Genomic DNA, 15509 nt, shown 5'->3' on the forward strand with positions numbered 1-15509 from the left:
GTAGAAAAAATGAAAACATCTTGAATTTGGATCCTAGTACAAGTTCTCTGCTTGGTCTACTTGCCTCTGCTGAGCAGCCTTCACAGTCAGAGAGGACAAGGGTTATCAATCATGTCAGAGAACTTTAACGAGGCAAGCAAGCTACAAACACCTCACTGAATTTATGTCACTGGGGAAGAGCCATTAATTTGGATTTCCAGCTTCCTGCTCAGACAAAATTAAAAAACAAAATATTGAATATAGAGTCATTTGATTTAGTGTGTACAAATAGGTAATTGAGTATATATCTGCTGACCTTCCCTAAAAGGGAGGGCATAAATATTCCAGCTTGGTTTTGCAAACCAAACAAACTCTTATAATAAGAAAAAAGCAATTTAATTATTTTGTATATGTATTTGTTCACCTTGATTTGCTGGGAGAGAGATTGATTCCTTTGTTAAAAATTATGTTTGGAAGGGGAAAGGACTTTAATTTGTATAAAGTGCTTTCCAGGAATTAACATTCTCCCTGCTTGAAGGAGAAAAACTATGCCAGTAGATTTCATTGATACTAAAGAAAAAGGTTTTTATTCTGTTCAGTTTTATTTCTTGTAGGGGAGGGAAGAGGGTGTTAATCAAGGTTTCTGTAAGGGGGGGAGTGGTTAGATTTTGCAGTGCTTTACCATGCGTGGGTGCACCCCTTTTGTCTTTGTGTTCTCTGTATCCGTGGATGCACATGAGCAGGGCTACAGCTTCACTGATAGCCCAGAGGCACAAATAGAAAAGCTTTGCTGGTATCACTCTACTGCTCCTAATTGCACACTAAAATTAGCAAACAAAGTCATTCTTTTCCATGCACAGGCTGTAAATTCCTACCCTCCCCAAATAAAAAGTATCTACTTCCAAACCTCTTAAGGTCAATATTAAGCTAAACACAGATCTTCCCCATCTTCTGGTGTCCCCATTTTTTCTGCCTTTCTTTCTGCTGAGGTGTAGTACCTCAGCTGAATGATCTCAGGACAAACTCCACAGACCTGTTCCTTTGTCCTTCTGGCCCAGCTTCAGTGAGCTTTGGTCCAGATTTCTTTTTCTACACACCCTGCCTTCAGAAATTTACTCCACAGAAAAACAATTCTATGCAGGACTACTCAAAACTTTATCCATTTTCAAGCCCTAGTAGTCAGATGGATGGGCTGAAAAATTCCTTTCCCAAAACGACCAGGATATGCTAATTTTGGCAATTCCCTGGCAACTTCAGCTGGAGTCCGTTTTTCGCTAGAGCAAGATCTTGACTGCATTTTGCTATTCAGCAGCTTGCACAGAATTAAAAGAAAATAAAAATGTACAAACCATATGGAGGAAACACAGATTAATCGGTGTAGGAAGCTCACGTTATACGTACGTGCTTATTAGGAAAAGGCTGAATTAGAAACACTGCTTAGCAGAAACAGCTGACTCATGTTGCTGCAGATCAAATTGAGTCAAAAATACTTCGAGGCTAATGGAAATATGTCCTTCTTCCAGTCCTAAGCCAAGAAATATTTATGCATTTCCACAAACCCGTGTCCTGCATAAAACCTCAGCTGAAAGTTAGTTTCTCTGAATTTCACTGAGGCTTTGTGCTGCTCTGGGAATCCTACCTTATAGGAATTCAGCAGCCATCCCTCCATGGAGCTGCCTGGGTTTGTGTCCTTACACCCTACAGTACACTTTGAGGCAAAATAAGGAGAAAGAGTAATCAAGAGGTGGAATGATTGTGAAATGCAGAGCAGCTCACAAAAGGGAGCTTAAAGAGAGCTCTTCCCAGGAGGAAGGAAAGGATAATTAGACTTTAGTGAGAGTCACTCTCTTCCCTTTCAACACAACTCATAAGGGATATGTGTTGATTACCAAATGAAAGAGGATAATGCATTGCTGAGAGACTGTACTGTGCAAATATTCATTTGAAAATGTTTACACTACAAATTTAGCTCATTTCCTGCATATCTATGCACAGATGGTAATTTTCTCAGATTCAAGTCTGGTTGAGAAGAAGGGGGGGAATGCTCACAGGAGTGCTAGCAAATTCAAAAGGATCTCTACCTAGCAGTAGAACAAGGATTTTGTTTTCTTGCTTTTTCTCCAGCTTTCATTCTGTAAAATATTAATCTCCTTTGCACACTTCAAGTTTTATAATGGCTATGGAAAACTACAGGCAATCGCAAAATATTTTCTAGCGAAAGACTCTAAAGCAAATTTGACACATTAAAAATTATGAAAAATTGAACATTTATCTTAATACTAAAAATTAAAATCTGCTTCTAATTACACATTCTTTGAATTAGTTACAAATGCCAAATAAAGCCATCCAGCAGTCTCAGTTACACCTAGGTTTTTCCCCTATCTCATCTTAAGCCCTAAATCAGTGCTGAGATGTGCATGGGAAATATAAACTGTTGGATACTTTTCCTGGCAAAGTCAGACACATGGTGTAAACAGATTATTCTTACCCAATTACTAATTTAGGACTAATTTGTTTAAGTTTTAATTCTTCTGTAATTTGTTCTTCCGGTAGAACAAATTAGATCTCATCCTGTAGTTAAAAGCTATAGCCTAATACACATCAAAAAATGACAGAGAGGTCCCCCTTCCTTCACCAACACTATTCCCCCTTCTCCTTCCAATTTACTAGAGTAAGAGAAATACAAATCATTCTAAAATTTAGTGTAAATAACAGAGATATTTCATATCAGGAGAACTGCTTCCTAAAAGTGCAGGTGCAGGACATACTTTTAAGCTCTTCTGCATTGACAATAAGACTTTTGCAGAGAGTACTGAAGGTTATGACTACACAGAAGACAAGAATTTAGAGTGAACATCAGGGGAGCTGTCAACAACCTTGACAATAAAGCTCAGTTCTGGTATATTTTAACTTTGATCATTCCAATTCCTTCCATGCCCATTATTAAAAAGTCAAGTGTACTGTAGAGAGCAGAGTAAGAGCAAGTGTCAGTGTGGTAGACAGGGCACAGTCATAGTCAAGAAAGGGTCTTGTCCCTGAATAATGAACTAGAGTTTCCACTCTGCATTCCTTAAGTATCCCTTGCTCATTTTAGGTCCTCCAGTGAAAACACTAGAAGTACTGGAAGAAAAAGATATTGCTAAGGTAGGACAAATAGCCCCATCCGTGGGAGCACACCAGTGTGCTTTGGAGGTCCACACTACGATGCTTGGAAAGTCCTCTTGAAGACTTCAAGGAATCAAATCTGTGCAGCAGGACTTTTCTTGAGTAGCAGACCTCATTTCCACCATGTAAAACATTTCACAGCTTGTCTCATTACAGCGTTTGTAAAAACACTGTCTGAGAGCAGTGGTGCATAAATGAATTATTTAAGTTTTGCAGCAAATCACACTGATCTTGTGTGCAGCTTCTTAATGCACTCTAAGTGAGCCCTAGGAGGCAAATCATAGCAGGCAAGGGGTGTAATGTAAACCAAGTTTTATTAGCCACAAAAAGCTACACTACAATATTTATTAAATATCAGAGACAGTGCATTTAAATACATTTGACTTGGTAAGTAATAGACAACATTGTGCCCATCTTTCCTAGTGCCAAAGGTTGTTGATTAAAAAAAAAAAACAACAAAAACAACAAAACAACAAATCCACCAAACAACATCAAAACCAAAAATAGCTCTTTATTTTCCTGTCAGTTCTGTTAATATAACAGGTCCCTTCTATTTTGCAAATAACGATTTTCAACAAATTACCATGTGTCACAAACAGTCTGCAGCTCTCTATCCTTAATACTTCGCCAAAAAGTAAAAATACATTAGTATGTTAGCATCCACTTGTTATCAGCAACAGCCTGGGAAACGCACACCACCCACAGCTGCCTGCCTTGCCCTCAATAAACAGCCCCCCAAACACCCTCCTAATATTTTCTTATTTTAGGCAGCTGCCTCTTGTACTGCTAACACAGAGCAGACCTTCAAAACCAAAACTATTTCTGACAGAGTTCCATTTTCAGTATGGTATGAAATTTAAAAGGCAGCTTAGCAAAGCTTTTTTCCATACCTCTGCCCTTTCCTTACCTCATTAATTGAATCTCAAGAAAAACCTAAGCACCGATTCACATGCTGTACGTTCATGACACAAATCATCCTTTATCTTCGGCCAAGGAGATAAGTCCAAGTCCAGACAGACAATAACAATAAAAAGAAATTAAATATACCAAAGTACACAGTGGGCAGACACTCACTGGTAAATATTTAATGCTCTGATAGCACAATTTGGGTATTTGTAAAATGCATCTGGTTTTCCTTTGTGGGAGTATCTATCTTGCATTCTTCAGCTTTGATCTGCTGTAAAATAAAAAAATAACTGGTAACTTCTCCTTGTGTCCTGAATACTGACAGAAGAGGTAGTGCTTAAAACTACCCCTGCAAAGGCAGATAGTCTTGTAGCAGTCTAGTCCAAGTCTCCCACCCCATTCAGCACAGGAGGGAACATAATTAATGTGTCAGGACAGTGCATAGGATCTGATCGTGGTACAAAATAAAATAAAGCAAAGATTTTGTCTTAAAATTTATAGAAGCTTTCTACTGCTTCTCACTCTCAAGATCACTGAATCCTCGTCCCCTTTCTCAGAAATCACTTGTTTCCTTTCCTTTTCTTCTACCATGCTGAGAAAACAGCCAAATAAATATCTGAGGAGTGAAGGAAAAACTAGCAGAAAAATTAGCCCAGAGTCAAGTGGTGATTCTCACTGGATCTTCTCGATGGAGGGACACAGAGCCTCCTCGAGGTGTGCAGAGCTGTGTTTGTGGAGATAAAAGGCTTTTCTTTCTCATTGGTTTAGTTAAGTCTCTCACTGAGTGAGCTCTGAGCTCCAGAGGTGACAAATATGTGCCATCACTTCTTTCTGCCCTCTCCAGGGTTTAACAGCAGAAACCACCATGAGCCTGAAATTCTATAATTTATCCTTTGTTTCATTTTCCTTCTTCCTCTTACTAAAAGAACCCATTACATTGCTACCCTTTTTTGATTTTTGTTTGTCTGGGGGTTTGGGTGGCTTTTTAAGGCCTTTCTATGAGCAGCTGCGTAAACAGGATAACCAGATTGATACCTTTAAACTGAAGAAAGGAACAATCTTTTTTTCCAGATGGAAACTTCCTAACATTTTTCTCCTTAGATATTTACATAAGCTCTTTCTGTTTTTTCACTGACTTGCCTTTTATCACCTTGCTTTTTAAAACAAAACAAAGCACCCTAGTTGTAAAATAAGGTAACACTTTCTGCAAAAATATTAATTACTTCTGCATGATTTTGAATAGATTGTACCTAGAAGAGAGGCCACTAGACAAAGATTTAATAGAATTATGGAGTACACAGCAAAAAAAATAACTAGGTCTTCACTGCAGCAGGACACAACAGATGTTTCAGAGGAATGAGCAAGTTTCCATTACAGTCCAGATGTGTAATATATACAGAAAACAGCAATGGGAACCCAAAGGAAAAATGATGCCACTTATAGCCATCCATGAAGAGATTATTTTCCTATAGAAGGAGCAATCAAACAGTTGTCCAACTACTTAAAACAAGAGATGTTCATCTTTCAGACATCCACATTTGACGAGATGCTGCTGAAACTGGCCTGGGAATCCAACAGCTTTACAGGCCACATTGGCTGGAACAGAATTTGCTTTTCATTACAAGATAAGTATTGCTTCATATACCTCATCATCACCAGAAAAACTAAACTGAAACAACCACACCACTGTTGATGCATGGACACTACACATAATTATTGAAAATGCCATTTTCTCATCTGGCTTTTCTTTTCATCTGCAGTTGTATTCCTACTCCATATGTAAAGAACTACTCCTATCAAATACAAGGGGCACAATATTTAGTGCTCAAATATTAAATATTTCAAACTTCTGAAGGTAAGTTCATTACCAAAGGAAAGTATAAACAAGGAGATGATAAAACAGTCATCATAAAATATGGTAATAATCCCTTCAATGGCATATCTTGCTGTTGTAATTAACTAGTAATACATTCCTCCCATGTTTCATAGGGAGTTTTACTGCCTTAATATATAACTGGAGCTCTTTAGCAGAATCAGCATAACTCAATCATCATTTCCCTTTTCCATCTACTATGGTCAAGATTCATTTCTACAGAGAAGTATTTTCAGCTCCTGCCTTACGAATCCATCACGCTTTGATCAAGAGACCATCCAAACTGTACCACAACATTTAAGACTTGACTGCTGTGTCATTGATAGTGCACTGAGTCAGGTTTGGGAGTTAAGTCTGTGTTGTGCCTTCTGAGCAACTATTAGACTGTACCAAAGCTGTCTTTTATATGCAATTCTACAAGCCTCTTCTTTTCTCCACTCTTCTCATTTGTAGAAGACTGACTTGTTGTATTGACTGACTTTTTTTTTTTTTTTTTTTTTTTTTTAAGTGAGCATGAGTAATCAGTTCAGATTGAGTTTTCCATTTTGTGAAAAATGTTCCTAAAAATATTTTATTTTTGCTGATTATTTATCAAGGGAACAAGTTTGGTTTGTAAATTTAAGTTTCTCTGACACAGGCTGTTTCAGGAAGGCCTACCATCAACAATTTCACAGATCAAGGAGACCCTGAATATTCATGAATATTTGGATTTTTTTCCTTAAAAGAAGACAAACACTACTTAATAATTTAGGCAAATTTCACTTCTTTAAGTGCAAATCAATTTCCAGTGAAATTCTTCCCACGGAGAAAAGAAAGTTGGTTCTCCAACACTAAACTTCTTCCCTCCCAGTGTTTTTGGTAATCATGATTTTCCAGTTCTCAGTTGAAAGACATATGACCAAGAAGCAATCACTCCAGAAAGCTTTCAAAAGTTTACATCTAAACCCCGAAAACTCAAAGAAGCAAAATTTACTAATCACAAGTGAAAATGACATGGGAACATCCTGCAACCTTGCTTAACTTTACCACAATCTGTGCTGGCTTAGTGTTCCTAAGATCTGGACTTTGACTCAAAACTGACTTTATTTTATAAATATCAAAGCTTCAAAATACTTAACTATTGACATGCTGACATTGCATGGGACTTGCTAGTGAGGAACTTAATCTCTTTGTGTCATCCAAATGAAATCAGTTTGATCCTTTTTGGTGTGTCCTTACACACACACCCCAAAGTCAGAATTTTAGCTCTCTGCTGTGTCTGCAAGCACAAGAAGTAGCCACAGCACCTATGAAGAAGATGAACTGACATTTCCCATTTTAAAACACTTCTTTCAGACAAATGCAGTCAGTTGGAAAGAAATTGTTCAAATTGGTGGGTTTGTTTTGAGATTTGGGGGAGCTGGTAGTTTGATTTTGGGGTTTGTTGATTTTATTTGTATTCAGAGAAATGCTGAGATGAAAGCTGGGAAGTATCATGTGAACTGGCTAGGTCACCACACCAAGTAAAAATTCATGAGAACTGGGACTGCAGACATCTCAAAATAAATGCACAGCTCTTCGCATTACTTTGCTTTTCTCATGCTTAAAAGTATTCTTCCAACCACTTAACTGTTTCATGCTTTGAAATAAAAGCTTGAAATTTGTCAGCAGCTGCTCTGGCATTGGATAAGTGCTTTTTGATACTTCATAAAAAGTTACCTAAAGTGGGTCACTTTATAAGCTGTTAGGGAAAAATAATAAAATCAGTTCACACCTAATCAGAAAATATTTCTTTGACTTTAACAGCTAAATTCTCTCCTGCCTGCATCTCCGGTGGGTCGGCTTCTGTCTGAAGCTGCAGAGACAAAGCAGGCCTTTCCTTAAAATTTCTTCTTCAGGTGCCAGGCAGAGAAGTGAGAAAAGGAAAACGTCTCCTGCAGTCTCAGGGGTCTCCTCCTCACTGTTCCCATCATATCAGCTACATACACTTCAACTTCTCCGCCAGTGAACAATGGTCCCATAAATAACAGCCACTTGCTCTACATAATCCTGATTTATTCCCAGACAGTCTATGTTGTACCCTGAATCCAGCCAGTATGGAAGAAATATTATGACTCTAAGAGAGGATCACAGAGCAGGCATGCTAGAGGGTAAATTAACTTCACCATATTGACAAAGGTACTGCATTTGATACCATTTTGGGCACAAAATACTTTAAGAAAGTGTAAAATGGCTATGTAAATGTGGAATTGCACATCTTTAAGAATATTCATTAAACTTTGTTAAACAACAAAATCTTTTATACTAAAAAAAAAAAAAAATCATTACCCTGTATTCAACTTTCCATTTCAAAAGTTCTCACTAGTTAAATTCTGCTCTTATTTCAGCATCTAAAATTTCCACTTACTTTGGGGAGAGCAGACTTATGTCAATGATGCATATTTTGAAAATTCCACTGGCAACACAGTGAAGAGCTGCAGTGCTAGATGTATTACAAATGGAATATTTTACTAATGCTGGCAGTGCCAATACAATCTACTTTAACTTATACTGCCATGCCATAAATACATTGTGAGATAATGAAAACTGCCTGGTACAGGAAAATGCCATTAAACAGTCTATTTTTGTCACTCAGTTTGCCCAAAGTAAACAAGGGGATGCTCAGCTCAGCTTAGTGCTTCATAAATCACTGTGTTAATTAAAAAAAAAAAAAAAATCTATAAAAATCTGGTACTAAAAATATTTCTGAATGACAAAGTTCTCAAATATTTTAAAGTAATTTTTACCTTTATTAAAAGAAGTTGTTTACATAAAAATACTTTAAAGTATTTTAAATAAATTTAATATTATATACTGGAATGTTAAAATTTTATTATATTTCATTCAGAAAATGTCATTATTAACATAGGGATACACTCTAAGAAGTCCAGAGATAGACTAATAAGGCTGTAAATCTTCAGTTTATATCCACCAGTGTCTGAGAAATTGCATAGACAAAAACTTAATAGATGCAACAGACCTTATTCAGCAATAGTAGTATAGATTAACACAGAACAGAAAGTTTCAAAAATACAATTTATTCATATTACTAAAAATTTATTCATATTCCTAAAAAATATTCATATTCCTAAAAAAAAAGCCCTTATTAATATTCCTAAAAACATCAGAGAAAAGTTCCTAGTTATCCTGCAAGGCAGAAAAGAAGGAATATATCTATTCTATTCAACTAACTAATTAACTAACTAAATCTTGTCAATGAGTTCACCACATTTCTGAAAGATCCAACCTAATGATTCCAAGTTCTTTTTGCAGAAAAAGCATTTGCAGTTGTTAGTAAGTATTTCTGGCAAGAATTTCATGAAAATGAAAGGGAGCACACTTCCCCCATTATACAGCTCTTATTGGTCTCAGTCTCTGTCCTTTCTTTATGTGGTGACTTTTTTCTTCCTTTTTTTTTTTTTTTTCTTATAAAAGCAATATTTCAAAGAATAATTGGAATAAGCAAAGGGCTTTTTTACCTCCTACTTATAGGAGTTAGTTGTTTTTGAGTCTGGTTTGGTTTATTACACTTCTGTGAATTGTTTTTGGGAACAGAGAGAGGGAGACAAGATCTGAAGTGAAAATGTTTAAGAACTAATACAGAAAATTATTGTCAGACAGACTTTAAAAAAATATTCTCAGCAATTTTCATCAAGGTTTCTGTGAACTTTTTTTATATATCTAATATTATTCTTAATCAGAGAAATGGAAAGGGGGATTTTCTTTTACATCTATTTTTCCTAGCAATACATTATTAGGCAACAATAATTAAGCCTTCTGTAGCTGCTTAAGGTATTTTAAATTATGAATTACTTTTTTTTTTTTTTGATGTGGCTTCACCTGGAATGAGGACAAAACTGTCTTTGGACCAAGAAACAAGTGTGTTGGGACCAAGAAGCAGCTCCCTGGTGTTGGGAACTGTTTGCCAGCCTCCTCTGTCAGCCACACCTATGTCAACTCATGGAATTCAAATTAAGCAAATTGAGTTATTCCAGATTTAAATTACTCCAACTAACAGGAGAAGCTGGACTTTCAGTGACTTTTACAGGCTTCATTGGAGCATAGATTTGTCATGTTTACATAGCTAAAGAACAGGAATAATGGGGAACAAAAGTTCTATTTGGGTGTTCATATCTCAGTCATATTTATGCTTCAAATATTTGGAGAGTTGTCTGGTTTTGCTTGTTGTTTTTTTTTTTTTTTTTTAAATCTTTAAGCTTATACTACATAAAGAAGGAAAACAATGCAAGCCCCATTATACTCAAGTTCTGGGCCAGCAGGAAAGGGCCAAAAGTCCAAATATGCCTTGAAATATACTATAAGACTCTCCAAGATGTGAAACACACAAGACAGAAGACGTGAAACCCAAAATTTTCACTAGTTAGACTGCAAAAGATCAAGGCTGATAAAAGTGATCTCATTTTCTCATTAAAGAAGCTTCAAGCTTCTTCAAGAATGAATTTCAGATTGTCACATCCACTGGAAAGCAGACTTGTAAAAGTCTTAGGGACAGATTGAATGATTTAGTATCACAGACTACCAGACAGTAACCTCTCTGACTTTAAAGAAAAGGAACAAGAACAATTTTTCCCAAGAGTGATATCCCAAAATTATGCATCTGGTAGTCAAACCCAGACAAGAATTGACATGCAAAAGTGACAAAGCAAAACTGAAAACACTCACATACACAATGTTTTAGAAGAAACCTTCTCAAGAATTTTCCCTGTAGATTAAATTCAGCACTTGGGGGATTTTCAGCCTGTGTCTTAACCAACAGAATTTTCAACCTCCATTTGCCTTGTTTGCCATTTAGGAGTGCAGGAGCTATCCTTAGAAGAAGAAACAGCCTAAGAGAGAGGTTGTGCTTACATTTAGCTTGCTGAGAATGTTGGCTTGTTGAGAAGACCCACAGATTATATTGTGCAAATCCTTTGGATGGACTTAAGCAAGTTCCTCCCTGTATTGAGTACTGGAGCCATATCAAACACAATTAGCTTCACTGCACTCAGTGGAGCACATAACAACCAGGTATCACTGAAGCCAAGGTCTTGGCTGGAATCAAAGAGCAGTGCAGGATTTATATGGCTACGGAGACCATCTACAGTTACATTGAACAGGATTAAAAAACCCACACACATTTTTAAAGAACATAAATCTCCGGGTTTTAAGGCAGGAGCCAACTTTTCTCTGAAAAGAGAAGAAACTTTCCTTCTAAGTAAGTTATTCCACAATGGAGTTGGGGAGAAGCACCATTTCTAACCACAGAAAAGGGCCTCATCCAACCAATTCTGATCACCTGATGTTTAACAACGATGCCTCAAGTATGGTGCTTGCACACCAGGGCAGTTTCTGTCTTACCTCAACCAGACCTACAAAACTTCAAAGGCTCAAATAGCTCTTTTGGGACAGTAGTAAAAACAAATGAAGTGATCACAGCAGTAATATGGATCAGTGTTAATACTGGAAACATATAAAAGTTACCCTCTTAGTGTGAAGCTGAATGTAGACAAATTCAAAACAAAACAAGGCATTAATTGTTAACGAGCAGGAAAAATAAAAACTTCTGAAAGGTGTAGCAGACCCTCAGTAATTCCATTCCCATTGCTAGTAGCTGCTGTTCTTAAACTGAAATCTCAGCTCATTGGAAGTTCTTGGAATGTCAAATTATAGACTGAGGCTGTTATATGCTGTGTATACAACCTCTGAGCTACCAGTTCTCCAAACCCTTGAAGAGGTAGAAATTCTCAATTTCTATCCCTGATTCTTGCTCTCTCTCACACAATCCCAAAAGGATGACAGTGTGATCAGAGGCAGTGCCTCTGACCAAAAGGGAGAGGAGAAAGAGGGTACGAAAAGGGAGCTACACACCCAGCTGGCATTTTGTTACGCTGCGTAACAGGTAGATGCAAATTCAAAGAGGACTGTGGGGATGCTGAAAGGAAAGAGAGAGACTCCATGTGGTCTCTTGGGCAAATCCATGCCTGAGTTTCACCACAGCAACTGTAGGGAGAACATGGCCTAATTCTTTCCACAGTCAATTTGTGAGCAGGTGTGCTAAAGTGAGAGATTTCTGCTGCACAACACCAGTGACACAATCATAAAGAGAAAAAAAAAAAAAAAAAAAGCAGAGATGAAAAATCAATAATAGCTGGACATTCATTTAAACAAATGCATCATCCCATAAACAGTGCAGCAGCTTTCAAATGTAAACAAGAAAAGGTGAACTTTGTTCACATTATGTCTCCAGCTGTTTTGTGTTTCAAGACTGTGCACCACAGCTGGCCTGATGAGCTCTGAATCCTGGGAAAAGGAGAAATATTTAACCTAACTTAAACAGAAAGAAGCAAGCCTCAATGGTGAGAGATAACAGGTGGGAGTTGTGCTCTGCTGCTGTGCCTGGAGGGTAAAATCTGGCATGCAGAGGTAGCTTCAGAACAAAAGTCGTCACAGCTGCTGTTTGCTGTTCTCCTGAAGTCCTTCCCTATTTATTCAGCATCACTGACAGCACCCTAGCAACATTAGTTTAAGTCACCATCAATTGTTATAAAATTAGCTTATGGTCCTGAAGCCAGGGCAAAATGTGGGTGACATTATCTGCACATCTGTGCTTCTTCATGTCTGTGTAGAGAATACATGGTAAAAATGTGAATTCAAGCCTCTTTCCCTGATAAAATACTGGATAATGGCAGTGAAACATGGCTTTTCCTGTCCCCAGACCTAAAAAACACTTCCAGAATGGAAAAAAATCCAAAAAGCTCAGGAGCAGTCTTGATCCATATTAATAATAAATCATTCATCTTAGCAAAGGGGGAACTCTGATGCAGACCCCCATGAATATTTTTTTTCTTGCTGATTTTTCTCTCTCTAACTGGCTTTAATGTCAGGCTCTCAAGACTGCAGTGGTCCTCTGGGTCCTGAGCCTCTTTCTTAAGCACTAAAGGCACCTCCAACATCAGTAGATTAACAATGTGTGTTAAAACTGGGTGTTTGGGCCCTCCCTCATGCAGATACAGCAGACCCACCTCCTGTATCATCAGCACACTACACAAAACGTGCCAAACCTTAACCACAAAGATTCCAAGGTGTTTGCTGTTATGGTTTTGCAGCTACCAAATGGAATATGACAACTACTTGCAACAGAAAAACAGGTTTGAACCAGCATAGCTTCAAGCTAACACTGACACGTACCCTTCCTTTCCTAATTTTCATCACCACTAAAAAAAAACCCAAATAAATTTTAGACACAGTGTCTTGATTGAGAAGGAAAATGCAGCGGTCCAAATCCAGCCTATTTCCAAGCCACTGGCAAAAATCCAAGAAGTTTTTTCTTAAAAAAAAAGCCCAAAAAACCAGGCAGCAGCGCATGGGGTCTTTTTAGTATACAACATTCAACAGGATTCAGCACTCTTCCTAGGGTCCTCTCAGGACCACCAATATGGGTGCAGATGCCAGTTATTTAGCAACAAAGGGGTAAAAAAAAATAGTTAGACTGGCATATTAGAATTGTCTTACCATTTCCATTGCATACCAGATTCAAAGACTCATATCAGTGCACCTACAAATGACACCATTAGGAGAGGGCTTTCAAAAGCAGATCTGCAGGGGTACTTCTGCACCCTGGGCACTATTAGAGACTGCACAAGAGACTGAAACTACATCCTTGATCAGAATTTAGCGCAAAATCCCTCTTGTGATGACCCTCAAAGGGCACAACAACACTTTTAAGTGTGGTTTCCACTTTTTAGTGGAAGGGACCAGATTTTTAAGAGTACCAGCACTAAGAGAGCAAGGCATAAACCCACCTTCAAATACTTGTCTCAGTACCTTCGATCAACCCAGAGCAGTGATTAAAGAGGGAGGTAAAAATTACAGCCCAACTCACTCCCAAATGTTCCCAACACAGATAGGGTGGGATCTGAGTGCTTCTTTTCCTCTGCAGGCAGGAGAGCAGCCAGGATCTTGCACAGACAGAGCCATTACTCCTCCAGTCACAGGGGAAAAGAGCAGTGCCTGCTGAACACGGGCACTCCGTAATCTCCTTCATAAAGGTCTTCCCCTCAGAAATGTTGCTCAAGCTGCTGAAAACCCCATCTGGGATATGAGCTTTACTGGACAAGATATTCATTGTTCAATTTATGGCTTGACTGTACTTGCAGAAATGTATTTCACTTCAGCATCAGATGAGCTGGATGAAGGGAAGCAAAGGAGAGCTCATCAGAGGGTTTCTTTCTTTATTTGATTTGTTGTCTGAATCACTGAAATGAAGATGTTTGTCTAGCTCACTGAAGGGTAAACATCTTTGCTTTTCCCTGTGTGTCATCTTTTCATTGTTAGGATTTACAAATTCTAACAGTTGCATTTCTGAAGGAGATACAGAAGCACATACACACACAAAAAGAAGAAAAAGGGAAGAAAGTTTTCTACCTGCTGGCAACCAAAATCAGAGTTGCATTCACTTAAGACTGCTGTAATCCCAACATTATCAACTGGGGCATGTTGATGAAAACAAACACAGAATTAAATTGCATTCAGAGAAATAAATTTAAAAAGTAAAATGAATCTATAGCCTGACATTGCAAGAGCAGAAGAAAACCTCTGGCTACGTTCACCACAACAGATCTCAGTGATGGAGGAGAGATGGGTACCAACTCTTAGTGCAGTTTGACCTGTATGTGTTTTATTTCACTACTGAGTACCAGGACTGTCACGAAACCAGGAGAGGAGGGCTCTCCCTGGATGATGGATGTCTCCAGTGAGGTTTGGTCTCTGTGTCTGAAACAATCAACCTACAACACACAGCCAGCACACAATCTCATGTGTTATCATTCAGCTTACAATACAGCTACACTTCCATACATGTGCCTGTAAGCATATTTTAAAAGCACAACAGGATTTACCATGGAGATGTAAAGAACTTACCATAAAAAGTTTATTTTTGAGAGTTTCTAAAGTATGTTCAAAGTATCCAGTCCCCTATATAATGTGAAATCAAAGAGTGAAAACCTGCCAGAAAGGATATTAAGACTCTCTTGATTGTGAGGGCTCATAAAATAAATGTGTTGGTTGTTATGGATTAAAGGGTGTACCAAAAAGATGAAGGAGGACCTAGCATCTGGAGTCTATATTGTAGTCTCTAAAACTCCTAATAGGTCTGTGTCAAAAAAAGATATACTGAGATTAATAGGCTAAAATGAAAATGTATCCCTTCAAGATGAACACAAAAAAGTTTAGCCAGAAATAACACAATCCCCAGGATTTATGCACTTCCAAAATCACAAGACTGTCATTCCTCTATGCATTTCTTCAGTGTCTGACCTTAAGATTTATCTAAAGATGAACAATACCTTAACTTCCATTTCATTGCAAATTCTGGATTATGGGATATTAATAAAAATCAATGTGCTGTTTTCTTTCCTTGGCACTCATGACCTCTGCAAGACCTAGCTGTGTCATTGTTTAAATGTAAAATCTTTATGCTCTCTCTAGACAATCTCAGAAGAGACCACTATTAGTAGTTCAGTAGGTGAATCCTTCCAAATTGACTTAAAACCCTTAAAGGTTTCATGAT

Source organism: Vidua macroura, chromosome 3, assembly GCF_024509145.1.
Source record: "Vidua macroura isolate BioBank_ID:100142 chromosome 3, ASM2450914v1, whole genome shotgun sequence".
NCBI classification, from domain to species: Eukaryota; Metazoa; Chordata; class Aves; order Passeriformes; family Viduidae; genus Vidua; species Vidua macroura.